This window comes from Papio anubis, chromosome 2 (assembly GCF_008728515.1).
Source record: "Papio anubis isolate 15944 chromosome 2, Panubis1.0, whole genome shotgun sequence".
Taxonomy (NCBI): domain Eukaryota; kingdom Metazoa; phylum Chordata; class Mammalia; order Primates; family Cercopithecidae; genus Papio; species Papio anubis.
In genome coordinates this window covers 165,944,588-165,962,843 of record NC_044977.1, presented here as the reverse complement: position 1 = coordinate 165,962,843, position 18,256 = coordinate 165,944,588, and the positions used below count along the sequence as shown (strand labels likewise).

Sequence of the window (18,256 nt, the reverse complement as noted above, 5' to 3'; positions counted from 1 at the left end):
GTTTAATTAAGTCCCATCTATTTATCTTTGTTTTTGTTGCATTTGTTTTTGGGTTCTTGGTCCTGAAGTCTTTGCCTAAGCCAAGGTCTAGAAGAGTTTTTCCAAAGTTATCTTCTAGAATTTTTATGGTTTCAGGTTTTAGATTTAAGTCTTTGATTCATCTCGAGTTAATTTTTGTGTAAGATGAGAGATGAGTATCAGTTTCCTTCTTCTACATGGGGCTTGCCAAATATCCAGCACCACTTGTTGAATACGGTGTCCTTTCCCCACTTTATATTTCTGCTTACTTTGTTGATGATCAGTTGGCTGTAAGTATTTGGCTTTATTTCTCAGTTCTCTATTCTGTTCCATTGGTCTATGTGCCTATTTTTATACCAGCACCATGCTGTTTTGGTGACTATAGCCTTGCAGTATAGTTTGAAGTCAGGTAATGTGATGCCTCCAGAGTTATTCTTTTTGCTTAGTCTTGCTTTGGCTATGCAGGCTCATTTTTGGTTCCATATGAATTTTAGGGTTACTTTTTCTAGATCTGTGAAGAATGATAATGATATTTTGTAGATTGCTTTTGGCAGTATGGTCATTTTCACAATATTAATTCTACCCATCCATGAGTATGGGATGTGTTTGATTTGCTTAAAAAACCCATCTATGATTTCTTTCAGCAGTGTTTGTAGTTTTCCTTCTAGAGGTCTTTCACCTCCTTGGTTAGGTATATTCATAAGTTTTTTTTTTTTTTTGCAGCTATTGTTAAAGGGGATAAGTTCCTGATTTGATTCTCAACTTGGTTGCTGTTGATGTATAGCAGTGCTACTGATTACATCAATTTTGTATTCTGAAACTTTACTGAATTTATTTATCAGATCTAGGAGCTTTTTGGATGAGTCTTGAGAGTTTTCTAGGTATACAATCATATCATTGGCAAGCAGCAGCAGATTGACTTCCTCTTTACTGATGTGGATGCCCTTTATTTTTTTTCTCTAGTCTGATTGTTCTGGTGAGGACTTCCATTACTATGTTGAATAGAAGTGGTGAAAGTTGGCATTCTTGTTTTATTCCATTTTTCAGGGAGAATGCTTTCAACTTTTCCCATTGAGCATAATGTTGGCTATGGGTTTGTCATAGATGGCTTTTATTACGTTAGGGTATGCCCCAATCTGCTGATTTTGCTGAGGGTTTTAATCACAAAGCGATGCGGGATTTTGTCAACTGCTTTTTCTGCATCTGTTGGGATGATCACATAATTTTTTTTTTTAAATTCTATTTATGTGGTGTGTCACATTTATTGACTTGAGTACGTTAAACCATCCTTGCATCCCTGGTATAAAACCCATTTGATCATCGTGAATTATCTTTTTGATATGCTGTTGGATTTGTTTAGCTAGTATTTTGTTAAGGATTTTTGCATTTAAGTTCACCAAGGATATTGGTCTGTAGTTTTTGTTTTGGTTTTTTTTTTTTTTTTTTTTTTGAGATGGAGTCTCGCTCTGTCGCCCAGACTGGAGTGCAGTGGCCGGATCTCAGCTCACTGCAAGCTCTGCCTCCCGGGTTTACGCCATTCTCCTGCCTCAGCCTCCCGAGTAGCTGGGACTACAGGCGCCCGCCACCTCGCCCGGCTAGTTTTTTGTATTTTTAGTAGAGACGGGGTTTCACCGTATTAGCCAGGATGGTCTCGATCTCCTGACCTCGTGATCCACCCATCTCGGCCTCCCAAAGTGCTGGGATTACAGGCTTGAGCCACCGCGCCCGGCCTGTTTTGTTTTGTTTTGTTCTTTTTGTTGTTATGTCCTTTCTTGGTCTTCGTATTAGGATAATATGGGTTTATATAATGATTTAGGGAGGATTCTCCCTGTATTTTTTGGAATAGTTTCAGTAGCACCAACTCTTCCTTTATTGTCTGATCGAATTCAGCTGTGAATCCATCTGGCCCTGGACTTTCTTTTGTTGGCAGTTTTTAAAAAAAAATTTATTTATTTATTTATTTTTATTATTATACTTTAAGTTCTAGGGTACATGTGCATAACGTGCAGGTTTGTTACATATGTATACTTGTGCCATATTGGTGTGCTGCACCCATCAACTCGTCAGCGCCCATCGACTTGTCATTTACATCAGGTATAACTCCCAATGCCATCCCTCCTCCCTCCCCCCTCCCCATAATAGGCCCCGGTGTGTGATGTTCCCCTTCCAGAGTCCAAGTGATCTCATTGTTCAATTCCCACCTATGAGTGAGAACACGTGATGTTTGGTTTTCTGTTCTTGTGGTAGTTTGCTGAGAATGATGGTTTCCAGCTGCATCCATGTCCCTACAAAGGACACGAACTCATCCTTTTTTATGGCTGCATAGTATTCCATGGTGTATATGTGCCACATTTTCTTAATCCAGTCTGTCACTGATGGACATTTGGGTTGATTCCAAGTCTTTGCTATTGTGAATAGTGCCGCAATGAACATACGTGTGCATGTGTCTTTATAGCAGCATGATTTATAATCCTTTGGGTATATACCCAGTAATGGGATGGCTGGGTCATATGTTACTTCCAGTTCTAGATCCTTGAGGAATCGCCATACTGTTTTCCATAATGGTTGAACTAGTTTACAATCCCACCAACAGTGTAAAAGTGTTGCTATTTCTCCACATCCTCTCCAGCACCTGTTGTTTCCTGACTTGTTAATGATTGCCATTCTAACTGGTGTGAGATGGTATCTCATTGTGGTTTTGATTTGCATTTCTCTGATGGCCAGTGATGATGAGCCAACAGACACATAAATTTTTTAATTTATTACCATTTCAATCTCGCTGCTGGTTATTGGTCTGTTGAGAGTTTCTATTTCTTCTTGGCTTAATCTAGGGGGTTGTATATTTCCAGGAATTTATCCAGCACCTTTAGGTTTTCTAGTTTGTGTGCATAAAGGTATTCATAGCAGCTTTGAATGATCTTTTGTGTTTCTGTGGTATCAGTTGTAGTATCTCCAGTTTCATTTCTAATAAAGCTTATTTAGATCTTCTCTCTTCTTTTCTTGGTTAATGTCGGTAATGGTCTATCAGTTTTATTTATCTTTTCAAGGAAGCAGGTTTTCATTTCATTTATCTTTTGTATTGTTTGTTTTGTTTCAATTTTATTTATTTCTGCTTTGATCTTTATTTATTTTCTTCTGCTGGGTTTGGGTTTGGTTTGTCCTTGTTTCTCTAGTTCCTTGAGGTGTGACCTTAGATTGTCAATTTGTGCTTCTTCAGATTTTTTGATGTAGGTGTTTAATGCTATGAACTTTCCTCTTAGCACTGCTTTTGCTGTATCCCAGAGGTTTTGATAGGTTCTGTCACTACTATCATTCAGTTTGAAGAATTTTTAAATTTTCATCTTGTTTTCATTGCTGACCCAAAGATCATTCAGGAACAGATCATTTAATTTCCATGTATTTGCATGATATTGAGGGTTCCTTCTGAAGTTGATTTCCAGTTTTATTCCACTGGGGTCTGAGGGAGTACTTGATATAATTCTGATTTTCTTAAATTTATTAAGGTTTGTTCTGTGGCCTATTATATCATCTATCTTGGAGAATATTCCATGTGCTGATGAATACATTCTGCAGTTGTTGGGTAAAGTATTCTGTAAATAACTGTTAAGTCCATTTGTTCTAAGGTATAGTTTAAGTCCATTTGTTCTTTGTTGACTTTCTGTCTTTATGACCTGTCTAGTGTTGTCAGTGGAGCATTGAAGTCCCCCCACTATTATTGTGTTGCTGTCTATCTTATTTCTTAGGCCTAGTAGTAATTGCTTTACAAATTTGGGAGCTCCAGTGTTAGATGCATATGTGTTTTATTAATTTGGGAGCTCTAGTGTTAGGTGAAAGATTGTGATATTTTCCTGTTGGTCTAATCCTTTTATCACTATATTTGTCTTTTTAACTGTTGTTGCTTTTTAATTTTTAATTTTAATGTTTTGTTTTTTAACTATTATTGCTTTGAAGTCTGTTTTGTCTTACATTGACTAGCTACTCCTTCTCACTTTTGGTGTCCATTTGCATGGAATATCTTTTCCTCCCCTTTCTCTTACATTTATGTGAGTCATGTGTCAGCTGAGTCTCTTGAAGAAAGCAGACACTTGGTTGGTGAATTCTTATCCATTTTGCCATTCTATATCTTTTAAGTGGAGCATTTAAGCCATTTCCATTCAATGTTAGTATTGAGATTTGAGATGCTCTTCTATTCATCATGCTAGTTGTTGCCTGAACATTTTGTTTTTCTTTTTCCATTGTGTTATTGTTTTATAGGCCCTGTGAGATTTATGCTTTAAGGTAGTTTTATTTTGGTGTGTTTTGAACTTTTCTTTCAAGATTTGGAACTTCTTTTAGCATGTCTTGTAGTGCTGACTTTGGTAGTGGTGAATTCTCTCAGCATTTGTTTTTCTGAAAAAGACTTTATTCCTCCTTTATTTATGAAGCTTGGTTTTGCTGGATACAACATTCTTGGCTGATAATTATTTTGTTTAAGGTGGTTAAAGATAGAACGCCAATTCCTTCTAGCTTGTAGGGTTTCTGCTGAGAAATCTACTGTTAATCTGATAGGTTTCCCTTTATAGGTTACCTGATGCTTTTGCCTCACAGCTCTAAGACTCTCTCTTTCATGTTTACCTTAAATAACCTGATGACTATGTACCTAGGTGATGATCTTTTTGTGATGAATTTCCCAGGTGTTCTTTGAGCTTCTTGTATTTGGATGTCTAGATCTGCAGCAAGGCCAGGGAAGGTTTCCTTGATTATTCCCTCAAAGACATTTACCAAACTTTAAGATTTCTCTTCTTCCTCAGGAACACCAATTATTCTTAGGTTTACTTGTTTAACATAATTCCACACTTCTTAGAGGCTTCACTCATTTTTTTTTTTTTAATTTCTCTTTTTTTTGGCTTTGTCAGATTGGATTAATTTGAAAGCCATGTCTTTGAGCTCTGAAGTTCTTTCTTCTATTTGTTGGCTTCTATTATTGAAACTTTCCAGTATATTTTGCCTTTCTCTAAGTGTGTATTTCATTTCCAGAAGTTGTGATTGTTTTCTATTTATAATATCTATTTCTCTGGAGATTTTTCATCCATATCCTGCATTATTTTTTAATTTTTTTTGAGACAGAGTCTCACTCTGTCACCCAGGTTGAAATGAAATCTTGGCTCACTGCAACCTCCACCACCCAGGTTCAAGTGATTCTCCTGCCTTAGCCTCCTGAGTAGCTGAGATTACAGTACCCACCACCCAGCCAGCTGATTATTGTATTTTTAGTAGAGACAGGGTTTCACTATGTTGACCACGTTGGTCTCAAACTCCTGACTTCAGGTGATCCACCCACCTTGGCCTCCCAGTGTGCTAGAATTACAGGCATGAGCCACTGCGCCCAGCCAGCTTTTTTGTTCATTTCTTTTTATTGATGAATAACATTCCATTGTCTGGATGTACCACATTTTCACCTATTGAAGGCTATCTTTGTTGCTTCCAGTTTTTAAAAGAATATTAAATAACATTATATTTACTAAAAAACATTCATTTATAATATTACATTTTATAATATTAAAGAACATTTTATTTATTCATGTAATATTTTAATTTTTTTCATTGACAACCATTGTACATATTCATGGGAAACATAGTGATATTTCAATACATATAGTGTATAGTAATCAGATCAGAGTAATTAGCATATTTATCATCTCAAACATTTATCATTTCTTTGTTTTGGCAATGTACAATGTTGTACTTGTAGCTATTTGAAACGACATAGTAATGTATTGTTACCTATAGTAATACAGTGGAATAGAATACTGACACTTATTCCTCCTATCTCACTGTAATTGTATCCCTAAAAAACCTCTCCCTATCCCTCCCTTCTCCCTACTCTTCCCAAACTTTAGTATCCTCTGTTCTACTTTTAACTTAAATGAAATCAACCTTTTTAAGCTTCCATACATGAGTAAAAATCCAGTGTTCAATTTTCTGTTCCTAGATGATGATGATGATGATGATGATGATAATGATGATGATGATTATTATTATTATTTAAGACAGGACCTCACTCTGTCACTTAGGCTGGAGTACAGTGGTGTGATTACAGTTCACTATAGCCTCAACCTCCTGGGTTTAAGCAGTCCTCATACTTTAGCCTCCTGAGTAGTAGATAGGACTATAGGTATGCACCACAAGGCCTGGCCACCCTGTCTTTTGTAGAGACAGGGTCTCCCTGTGTTGCCCAGGCTGGTCTCAAACTCCTGCGTTCAAGTGATCCTCCCACTTTGACCTCTGAAAATGCTGGGATTACAGATATGAGCCATTGTGTCTGGCCTTATTATTACTTTATAGGCCCACCTGTCTTAGTAATTCTGGCTTACTTGACTTAACATAATATCCTCCAGTTCCATCCATATTGCCATGAATGACAGGATTTTATTCTTTTTTAATGGTGGAATAGTATTCAATTGTGTGTGTGTATTATATACCACTTTAAAAAATCCATTTGCTCTAGATTCCTCCTCTCTGGGCAGAGCATCTCTAAAAGAAAGGCAGCAACCAGAATCAGGGGCTTATAGATAAAACTCCCATCTCCCTGGGACAGAACACCTGGATGAAAGGGTGGCTGTGGCGCAGATTTAGCTGACTTAAATGTTCCTGCCTGCCAATTCCGAAGAGAGCAGTGGATCTTCCAACACAGTGCTCGAGCTCTGCTAAGGGACAGACTGCCTCCTCAAGTGGGTCCCTGACCCCCGTGCCTCCTGACGGGGAGACACCTCCCAGTAAGGGTCGACAGACAGCTCATACAGGAGAGCTCCAGCTGGCATCTGGCGGGTGCTCATCTGGGACAAAGCTCCAGAGGAAGCAGCAAGTAGAAATCTTTGCTGTTCTTCAGCCTCTGCTGGTGATACTCAGGCAAACAGGGTCTGGAGTGGACCTCCAGAAAACTCCAGCAGACCTGCAGAAGAGGGCCCTGACTATTACAAGGAAAACTAACAAACAGAAATCAATAGCATCAACATCAACAACAACAAAAAGCAACCACGCAAATACCCCATCTGAAGGTGACCAACATCAAAGACCAAAGGTAGATAAATCCATGAAGATGAGGAAAAACCAGCACAAAAAGGCCAAAAATTCCAAAAACCAGAATGCCTCTTCTCCTCCAAAGGATAACATCTCCTCACCAGCAATAGAACAAAACTGGATGGAGAAGGAGTTTGATGAATTGACAGAAGTAGGCTTCAGAGGTGGGTAATAATAAAATCCTCTGAGCTAAAGGAACGTGTTCTAACCCAATGCAAGGAAGCTAAGAACCTTGATAAAAAGTAACAGGAACTTCTAACTGGAATAACCAGTTTAGAGAAGAACATAAATGACCTGATGGATCTGAAAAACACAGCACGAAAACTTCGTGAAGCACATACAAGTATCAATAGCCGAATCCATCAAGCAGAAGAAAGGATATCAGAGATTGAAGATCAACTTAGTGAAATAAAGCATGAAGACAACATTAGAGAAAAAAGAATAAAAAGGAAAAAACAAAGCCTCCAAGAAATATGGGACTATGTGAAAAGACCAAACCTACGTTTGATTGATGTACCTGAAAGTGACGGGGAGAATGGAACCAAGCTAGAAAACACACTTCAGGAACTTCCCCAACCTAGCAAGACTGGTCAACATTCAAATTCAGGAAATGCAGAGAACACTGCAAAGATACTCCTCGAGAAAAGCAACTCCAAGACACATAGTTGTCAGATTCACCAAGGTTGAAATGAAGGAAAAAATGTTTAAGTGCAGCCAGAGAGAAAGGTTGGGTTACCCACAAAGGGAAGCCCATCAGACTAACAGTGGATCTCTCTGCAGAAACCCTACAAGCCAGAAGAGAGTGGAGTCCAATATTTAACATACTTAAAGAAAAGAATTTTCAACTGAGAATTTCATATCCAGCCAAATTAAGCTTCATTTGTGAAGGAGAAATAAAATCCTTTACAGACAAGCAAAAGCTGAGAGATTTTGTCACCACCAGGCCTGCTTTACGAGAGCTCCTGAAGGAAGCATTAAATATGGAAAGGAAAAACAGGTATCAGCCACTACAAAAACATACCAAAATGTAAAGACCATTGACACTATGAAGAAACAGCATCAACGAATGGGGAAAACAACCAGCTTACATCATAATGACAGGATCAAATTCACATATAAAAATATTAACCTTAAATGTAAATGGGCTAAATGCCCCAATTAAAAGACACAGACTGGCAAATTGGATAGAGTCAAGAGCCATTAGTGTGCTGTATTCAGGAGAACCATCTCACGTGCAGACACACATAGGCTCAAAATAAAGGGATGGAGGAATATTTACCAAGCAAATGTAAAGCAAAAGAAAAAAAAACAAGCAAGGGTTGCAATCCTAGTCTCTGATAAAACAGATTTTAAACCAACAAAGATTAAAAAAAAAGACAAAGAAGGTCATTACATAATGGTAAAGGGATCAATGAAACAAGAAGAACTAACTATCCTAAATATATATGCACCCAACACAGGAGCACCCAGATTCATAAAGAAAGATCTTAGAGACCTACAAAGAGACTTAGGCTCCCACACAATAATAGTGGGAGACTTTAACACCCCACTGTCAATATTAGACAGATCAATAGGACAGGATAGAAAATTAACAAAATCAATATTCAGGACTTGAACTCAGCTCTGGACCAAGCAGGCCTAATAGACATCTATAGAACTCTCTACCCCAAACCAACAGAATATACATTCTTTTCAGCACCACATAGCACTTACTCTAAAATTGACCACATAATTTGAAGTAAAACACTGCTCAGCAAAAGAATGAACATCATAACAAACAATTTCTCAGACCACAGTACAATAAATTAGAACTCAGGATTAAGAAACTAACTCAAAACCACACAACTACAGGGAAACTGAACAACCTGCTTCTGAATGACTACTGGGTAAATAGCAAAATTAAGGCAGCAATAAATAAGTTCCTTGAAACCAATGAGAACAAAGACACAATGTACCAGAATCTCTGGGACACAGCTAAAGCAGTGTTTAGAGGGAAATTTATACCACTAAATATCCACATGAGAAAGTGGGAAAGATCTAAAATTGACACCCTAACATCACACTTAAAAGAACTAGAGAAGAAAGGCAAACAAATTCAAAAGCTAGCAGAAGACAAGAAATAACTAAGATCAGAGCAGGACTGAAGGAGATAGAGACACAAAAAAACCCTTCAAAAAATCAATGAATCCTGGAGCTGGTTTTTTTTTTTTTTAAAAAAAATATTAACAAAATAGACTGCTAGCTAGACTAATAAAGAAGAAAAGAGAGAAGAGTCAAATAGACACAATAAAAATAATAAAGGGGATATCACCATTAAGCCCACAGAAGTACAAACTACCGTCAGAGAATACTATAAACACCTATACACAAATAAACTAGAAAATTTAGGAGAAATGGATAAATTCCTGGACAAATACACCCTCCCAACACTAAACCAGGAAGAAGTCAAATCCCTGAATAGACCAATAACAAGTTTTGAAATTGAGGCAGTAATTAATACCCTGCCAACCAAAAAAAAAAGTCCAGGACCAGATGGATTCACAGCCAAATTCTACCAGAGGTACAAAGAGGAGCTGGTACCATTCCTTCTAAAACTCTTCCAAACAATAGAAAAAGAGGGACCCCTCCCTAACTCAGGTTATGAGGCCAGCATCATCCTGATACAAAAACTTGGGAGAGACACAACAACAACAACAACAACAAAGTGGTAGTGTAAATTAGTTCAATCATTGTGGAAGACAGTGTGGTGATTCCTGAAGGATCTAGAATTAGAAATACCATTTGACCCAGTGATCCCATTACTGGGTATATACCCAAAGGATTATAAATCATTCTATTATAAAGACACACGCACATGCATGTTTATTGTGGCACTGTTCACAATAGCAAAGACTTGGAACCAACACAAATGCCCAGCAATGATAGACTGGATAAAGAAAATGTGGCACATATACACCATGGAATACTATGCAGCCCTAAAAAAGGATGAGTTCATGTCTTTTGCAGGGACATGGATGAAGCTGGAAACCATCACTCTCAGCAAACTAACACGAGAACAGAACACCAAGCACTGCATGTTCTCACTCATAAGTGGGAGTTGAACAATGAGAACACATGGGCACAGGGATGTGAACATCATGCACCAGGGCCTGTCAGGGGTTGGGGGGCTATGGGAGTGATAGCATTAGGTGAAATACCTAATGTAGATGACAGGTTGATGGGTACAGCAAACTACCATGGCACGTGTATACCTATGTAACAAACCTGCAAGTTCTGCACATATACCTATGTAACAAACCTGCACGTTCTGCACATATACCCCAGAACTTAAATAGTACCAAAAAAAAAAAAAAAAAGAAAAAAAAAAAATTTCAGGCCAATATCCCTGATGAACATTGATGTGAAAATCCTCAATAAAATACTTGCAAACCGAATCCAGCAGCACATCAAAAAGCTTATGCACCACCATCAAGTCAGCTTCATCCCCAAGATGCAAGGGTGGTTCAACATATGCAAATCAATGAATGTAATCCATCCCATAAACGGAACCACGTGATTATCTCAATAGATGCACAAAAAGCCTTAGATAAAATTCAAGACCCCTCCATACTAAAAACACTCAGTAAACTAAGTATTGACGGAACGTATCTCAAAATAATGAGTTATTTATGACAGACCTATAGCCAATATCATACTGAATGAGCAAAAGCTGGAAACATTCCCTTTGGAAACCGGCACAAGACAAGGATGCCCTCTTTCACCACTCCTATTTGACATAGTACTGGAAGTTCTGGCCAGGGAAATCAGGCAAGAGAAAGAAATAAAGGGTATTCAAATAGGAAAAGAGGAAGTCAAATTACCTCTGTTCGCAGATGACGTGATTATATAATTAGAAAACCCCATAGCCTGAGCCCCAAACCTCCTTAAGCTGATAAGCAACTTCAGCAAAGTCTCAGGATACAAAATCAATGTGCAAAAATCACAAGCATTCCTATACATCAGTAATAGAGAGAGAGCCAAATCAAAAGTGAACGCCATTCACAATTGCTACAAAGAGCATTAAGTATCTAGGAATACAACTTACAAGAGATGCGAAGGACCTCTTCAAGAACTACAAACCACTGCTCAAGGAAATAAGAGGATACACACACACACACAAAATTCCATGCTCATGAGTAGGAGGAATCAATAGCGTGAAAATGGCCATACTGCCCAAGTAATTTATAGATTCAATGCTATTCCCATCAAGCTACCACTGACTTTCTTCACAGAAATGGAAAAAAGTACTTTAAATTTCATATGGAACCAAAAGAGAGCCCGTGTAGCCAAGACAATCCTAGGCAAAAAGAACAAAGTTGGAGGCATCACACTACCTGACTTTAAACTATACTACAAGTCTACAGTAACCAAAACAGCATGGTACTGGTACCAAAACACATATACAGACCAATGGAACAGAACAGAGACCTCAGAAATAACACTACACATCTACAACCATCTGAACTTTGACAAACCTGACAAAACAAGCAATGGGGAAAGGATTCCCTATTTAATAAATTGTATTGGGAAAACTATTTAGCTAGATGCAGAAAACTGAAACTGGACCCCTTCCTTACACCTTATACAAAAATTAACTCAAGATGGATTAAAGATTTAAATGTAACACCTAAAACCATAAAAACTCTAGAAGAAAACCTAGGCAATACCATTCAGGACATAGGCATGGGCAAAGACTTCATGAGTAAAACAATAAAAGCAATGGCAACAAAAGCCAAAATTAACAAATGGGATTTAATTAAACTAAAGAGCTTCTGCACAGCAAAAGAAACATCATCAGAGCGAACAGGCAACCTACAGAATGGTAGAAAATTTTTCCAATCTATCCATCTGATAAAGGGCTAATATCCAGAATCTACAAGGAACTTAAACAAATTTACCAGAAAAAACAAACAACCCCATCAAAAAGTGGTCAAAGGATTTGAACAGAACCTGCTCAAAAGAAGACATTTAATTGCAGCCAACAAACATATGAAAAAAACCTCATCGTCACTGGTCATTAGAGAAATGCAAATCAAAACCACAATGAGATACCATCTCACGCCAGTTAGAATGATGATCATTAAAAAGTCAGGAAGCAACAGATGCTGGAGGCGATGTGGAGAAAAAGGAATGCTTTTACACTGTTGCTGGGAATGTAAATTAGTTCAACCATTGTGGAAAACAGTGTGGTGATTCCTCAAGGATCTAGAACTAGAAATACCAGCAATCCCATTACTGGGAATATACCCAAAGGATTAGAAATCGTTTTACTACAAAGACATGCTCACATATGTTTACTGTGGCACTATTTACAATAGCAAAGACTTGGAACAAACCCAAATGCTCATCAAGGATAGACTGGATAAAGAAAATGTGACACGTGATACACTGTGGAATACTATGCAGCCATGAAAGACAATGAGGTCATGCCCTTTGCAGAAACGTGGATGAAGCCATCATTCTCAGCAAACTAATACAGGAACAGAAAACCAAACACTAGATGTTCTCACTCAGAAGTGGGAGTTGAACAATGAGAACATATGGGCACACTGACATCACACACGAGGGGCTGTTGAGGGGTGGAGGGCATGGGGAGGGATAGCATTAGGAGAAATACTTAATGTAGATTATGGGTTGATGGGTGCATCAAACCACCATGGCACATGTGTACTTATGTAAGAAACCCGGATGTTCTGCACATATATCCCAGAACTTAATGTATAATAATAAAAAAAGAAGAAAACTATTTAGAAAAACAGTAGTGTAATAGGATTTACAAAAAAAAAAAAAAATACAAATCCCATTTATCTGTTGTTTGACACGTAAGTTGATTTCATATCTCAGCCTTTTCGGTATTTTCTAGGACAATCATTTGGTTTTTGTCTTTAGTTCTGTTTATTTGATGAATGACATTTATTGCTTTTTGTATGTTGAACCACCCTTATATCTCAAGGATGAGCCTAGCTAATCATGGTGGATTAGCTTTTTGATGTGCTGCTGGATACAGTTTGCAAGTATTTTGTTGAGGAGTTTTGCATTCATGTTCATCAAGGATATTGGCCTGACTTTTTTTTTTTTTAATTTAAAAGTAAACTTTAATGTTAAAAATGTAAACTTGGGGAGGGCAGAAAGATCACACACAAGGCTGCCACTTCACACTTGGAGGGTTGCAAAGCAGCCAGGCAGAGGGGTTCCTCACTTCCCAGACAGTGGGGCGGCTGGGCAGAGGTGCACCTCACTTCCTGGAGTGGGCGGGGGCAGGGCAGAGGCACTCCTCACTTCCCAGATGGTGGGTGGCAGGGCAGGGGCGCTCCGCACTTCCCAGATGTTGGGGTGGCCAGGGAGAAATGCTCCTCACTTACCAGATGGTGCGGTGCATCGTCCAGGCAGAGGTGCTCCTCATTTCCGAGACAGGGTGGCAGCTGGGCAGAGGCACTGCTTACTTCCCAGACAGTGGGGCGCCCTGGCCTGACATTTTTTTGTTGTTTCTCTGCCAGGTTTTGGTATCAAGATGATGCTGGCCTCAGAATGGGTTGGGGAGAAATCCTTCCACTTCAATTATTTTGAATAGTTTCTGTAGGAATGGTACTAGCTCTTCCTACATCTGGTAGAATTTGACTGTGAATCAGGTCCTGGGCTTTTTTTTTCAGTTGCTAGACTATTTACTATTACTGATTCAGTTTCAGAGCTCATTATTGGTCTGTTCAGGGAGTCAGTTTCTCCCTGGCTCAGTGTTGAGAGCATATATGTGTCCAGGAATTCATCCATTTCTTCCAGGTTTTCTAGTTTGTGTTTGTAGAGTTGCTCATAGTAGTTTCTGATGGTTGTTTTTATTTCTGTGGGGTCAGTAGTAACATTCCCATCATCATTTCTAATTGTGTTTGTCTCTTTTCTCTTTTCTTCTTAATTAGTCTAGCTAGTGGCCTATTTTATTAATTTTTACAAAAAACCAACTCTTGGATTTATTTATTTATTTATTTTGTCTCCAGGCTGGAATGCAGTGGTGCCATCTTGGCTCATTGCAACCTCCACCTCCCGGGTTCAGGTGATTCTCCTGCCTCAGCCTCCTGAGTAGCTGGGACTACAGGCACACGTCACCATGCTCAGCTAATTTTTGTATTTTTTTTTTTGAGACAGAGTTTCATTCTTGTCCCCCAGGCTGGAGTGCAATGGTGCCATCTTGGCTTACTGCAACCTCCGCCTCCCAGGTTCAAGCGATTCTCCTGCCTCAGCCTCCCGACTAGCTGGGATTGCAGGCATGCGCCCCCACGCCCAGCTAATTTTGTATTTTTAGTGGAGACAGGGTTTCTCCATGTTGGTCAGGCTAGTCTCGAATTCCTGACCTCACACTTGAGTTGACCACCTGCCTCGGCCTCCCAAAGTGCTGGGATTATAGGCATGAGCCACTGCACCTGGTCAATTTTTGTGTTTTTAATAGAGACGGGTTTCACTGTGTTGGCCAGGATGGTCTTGATCTCTTGACCTCGTGATTCACCTGCTTTGGCCTTATTGGTCTTTTGAATGGTTTTTTGTGTCTCAGTTTCCTTCAGTTTTGCTCTAATTTTTGTTATTTTTTTGTCTTATCCTAGCTTTGTGTTTGAAATGTTTTTGGTTCTCTAATTCTTTCAATTGTGAATTTAGGTTGTTAATTTGAGATATTTCTAACTTTTTGATATGGGCATTTTAGTGTGTGAGTTTCCCTCTTAACACTGGCTTAGCTGTGTCCCAGAAATTCTGGTATGTTGTATCTTTGTTCTCATTATTTTCAAAGAACTTCTTGATTTCTGCCTTAATTTCATTATCTACCTAAATGTCATTCAGGAGCATGTTGTTTAATTTGAATGTAATTGTATAGTTTTGAGCGATTTTCATTGTGTGGACTTCCTTTTTTATTTTGCTATGATCTGAGAGTGTGTTTGGTGTAATTTTGGTTCTTTCACATTTGTTGAGGGTTGTTTTATGCCTAATTATGTGGTCAATTTTACAGTATGTGCTATGTGGCAATGAAAGAAATATATATTCTGTTGTTTCTGGGTGGAGACTTCTGTAAAGGTCTATCAGATCCATTTGTTCCAATGCTGAGTTTAGGTCCTGAATATCTGTTAATTTTCTGCCTTGATGACCTGTCTAATATTGTCAGTGGAATGGTGAAGTCTCCCACTATTATTTTGTGGGAGTCTGTGTCCCTTTGTAGGTCTCTAAGAACTTGGTTTATGAATCTGGCTGCTTCTGTGTTGGTTGCGCATATATTTAGAATAGTTAGGTCTTCTGCTTCATTTTAACCCTTTACTATTATGTGATGCCCTTCCTTGTCTTTTTTTTTTTTTTCAACTTCATTGGTTTGAAACCTGTTTTGACTGAAATTAGGATTGCAATCCCTTCTTTTGTCTGTTTTCTATTTGCTTAGTAGATTTTTCTCCATCTTTTTATTTTGAGCCTTTGTGTGTCATTTTGTATGAGCTGGATCTCTTGAAGACAGCATATCACTGGGTCTTGGTTTTTCATCCAGCTTGCTACTCTGTGCCTGTTAAGTGAGGGCATTTAGCTCATTTACATTTAAGGTTAGTATTGATATTTGCGGATTTAATCTTGCCATTGTGCTGTTAGCTGGTTATTAGTTTGGCTTGTTTATATGGTTGTTTTACAGTGACATTGCTCTATGTGTTCAAGTGTGTGTTTGTATTATTAATATCAGGTAGTGGTCTTTTCTTTCTATATTTACTGCTCCTTTCAAGATCTCTTATAAGTCAGGTCTGTTGGTAATGAAGTCCTTCAACATTTGCTTATCTGAAAAGGATCTTATTTCTCCTTCACTTAAGAATCTTAGTTTGGCTGGATATTAAACTTTTGATAGAATTTTTTTTTTCTTTAAGAGTGTTGAATGTAAACCCCAATCTCTTCTGGCTTGTAGGGTTTCAGCTGAGTGGTCTGCGCTGAGCCTGATGGGAATTTCTTTGTAGGTGACCTACCCTTTCTCTCTAGCTGCCTTTAACATTCTTTCTTTCATTTTGACCTTGGAAAATCTGATGATTATGTGTCTTGGTGTTGACCTTATGTAAATCTTGTAAGGGTTCTCTGTATTTTCTGAATTTGACTTTTGGCCCCTCCAGCAATGTTGGGGAACTTTTCATGGGCTATATCTTGAAATACATTTTCCAAGTTGTTTGCTTTCTCCCTTTCCCTTTCCTGGATGCCAATGATTCCTAGATTTGACCTATTTATATAATCCTATAGTTCTCAGAGGTTTTGTTCATTCTTTTTTTAAATTTATTTTTTGTCTGACTGTCTTATTTCAGAGAACCAGTCTTCAAGTTCTGATATTCTTTCTTTAGTTTGGTTTATTTTGCTGTTAATACTTGATTACATTGTAAAGTTCTTATGTTATTCAGCTCTGTCAGACCCATTAGGTTCTTTTTTGTACTAACTATTTCATCCTTCAGTTGCTGTATCACTTTACTGTGATTCTTATTTTTCTTGGATTGGGTTTTCCAGTCCTCCTGAATGTCAGTGATCTTCATCTCTATCCATATTCTGAATTCTTTTTCTGTCCTTCCAGCCAGTTTGGCCTGGTTAAGAACTCTTGTTAGAGAACTTGTGTAGTCATTTGGAAGACATATGATATTCTGGCCATTTGAGTTATCAGAGTTCTTGTGCTGGTTCTTGTCTATGTCTGTGGCTGTTTCTTTAACTGCAGTGTAGATTGAGTACCGTCAATAGACTTCTTTTCTTGATGTTTTCACTGGGCCAAAACTTTGTATAGGGTTTTATTTGAAGTTGACTTCTTGTCTCTGGTTTTAGATGAGGGTATGCTAGTGAGGTATTTTTGGTGTTGAAGCTTTGGGGTGTGATCCAGCAGGTAACATTTCAGCTATTGGCCAGTTGGTAGACTCTTGTTTGGTTGTGTGGCTTCCATATGTTTCCTCACAGTTGCAGCCATGTTCCTTCTCAGTGCTCTGAAGGTGTGGCCTTGTCTCCCTCTTGAGTACTGGCTGTAGTTCATGACTTGGCACTCTTGGGCTGCCCACTGCAGCTCTAGGGAGATCTCAGTGTTTATGTTCTTTCCCCAGCTTAGCAGCAGCAGAGAAAGAGATCTTAGTAGTGATTATTGCTGACGGTTGTTTGCTTGACTGCTGGGGGCTCCATCCCAGAGAGATGCAGGTTAGCAATCACTCAGTGCCATCAGCTCAAGATGAAGAGTTTGTACTGTGGGCCCAAGCCAGGGATTCCCTTTCTGGTGATAAGCCATGGGGGGTATGTGGGACCAATGTGAGCTGGATTGGCCTCCTCTCCTCGGGTTGATTGCAACTTGTTGGAGGTTTGGATAAAGCACTTAGGATGTTAGTTCCTTTGTTAGTTCAAGGGTGGCAAGGGCAGTTCAACTGCAGAGGCAGTGGCAAAGAGGCTTCCAGTTGCCCGTGGAGGCTCTGTCCAGAAAGTTGCTGAGTTGGTACTGGCTCTGAAGCTCTTATGGTGGGTGGCTGGAGGCCCAGGCCTGGAGGACCTGCCCAGTGACAAGATATGGGAACAGCCACCCATGTAACAGTCTAGCCAATTTTCATAGGGCTGCTGTGGTATGCCCGGGATCCACTCCAGTCCCAAATCACCTCGAATCTTCCAGAACCTGGTGGTGTCACTAGTGAAGGCTACAAAACAGCACAAGTGGCAGCCTGTCCCTTTCTCTGGGAGCTTTGTAACAGGGAGGTGCAGACCTGCTGCTGGCCCCGTTGCTGGCTTCCAAAATCTTGCTGGAATAATTTGACTTTCATCCAGGCTAACAGTGACTGTGAGACTCCATTTACTTATAAGACACATTGTAATTCCAAAGCTCCTAAAGTATGAAGAAACTTGCATCATTGACATGATAAAATGTGATAGTCAGGAAGGTGACACAGTGATGCTTGGATTGAGGTTGAGATCTGAAAGATGCTGGCCTTACCTTAAAGAAGAGGGTGGGAAGAACATTCCAGCCAAAGGCACAAACACATGCAAAGGGCCTGAGAAGGGGGAAACACAAAGTACAGGGAACTGGAGGGCACTGGCATAGCTGGAACATAGAAGAAGGGAGCATGGTGGTGGTGAAACTTAAGAGGTGGGCCAAGGTGAGCCCTCACAGGGACTTGTAGGTCATGTGAAATAGTTT

General features: G+C 39.1%; 1 long non-coding RNA gene across 1 annotated transcript; it reads right to left on the bottom strand.

The window, feature by feature from the left end:
• Window positions 1-9,914: 9,914 nt before the first annotated feature.
• LOC116273672 lies at window positions 9,915-10,446 on the bottom strand. Its single transcript, XR_004181991.1, has 2 exons — window positions 10,376-10,446; window positions 9,915-10,341 (listed from the first exon to the last, which is right to left on the bottom strand). It is a non-coding gene; the product is annotated as an uncharacterized LOC116273672 (long non-coding RNA).
• Between the last annotated feature and the right edge of the window lie 7,810 nt (window positions 10,447-18,256).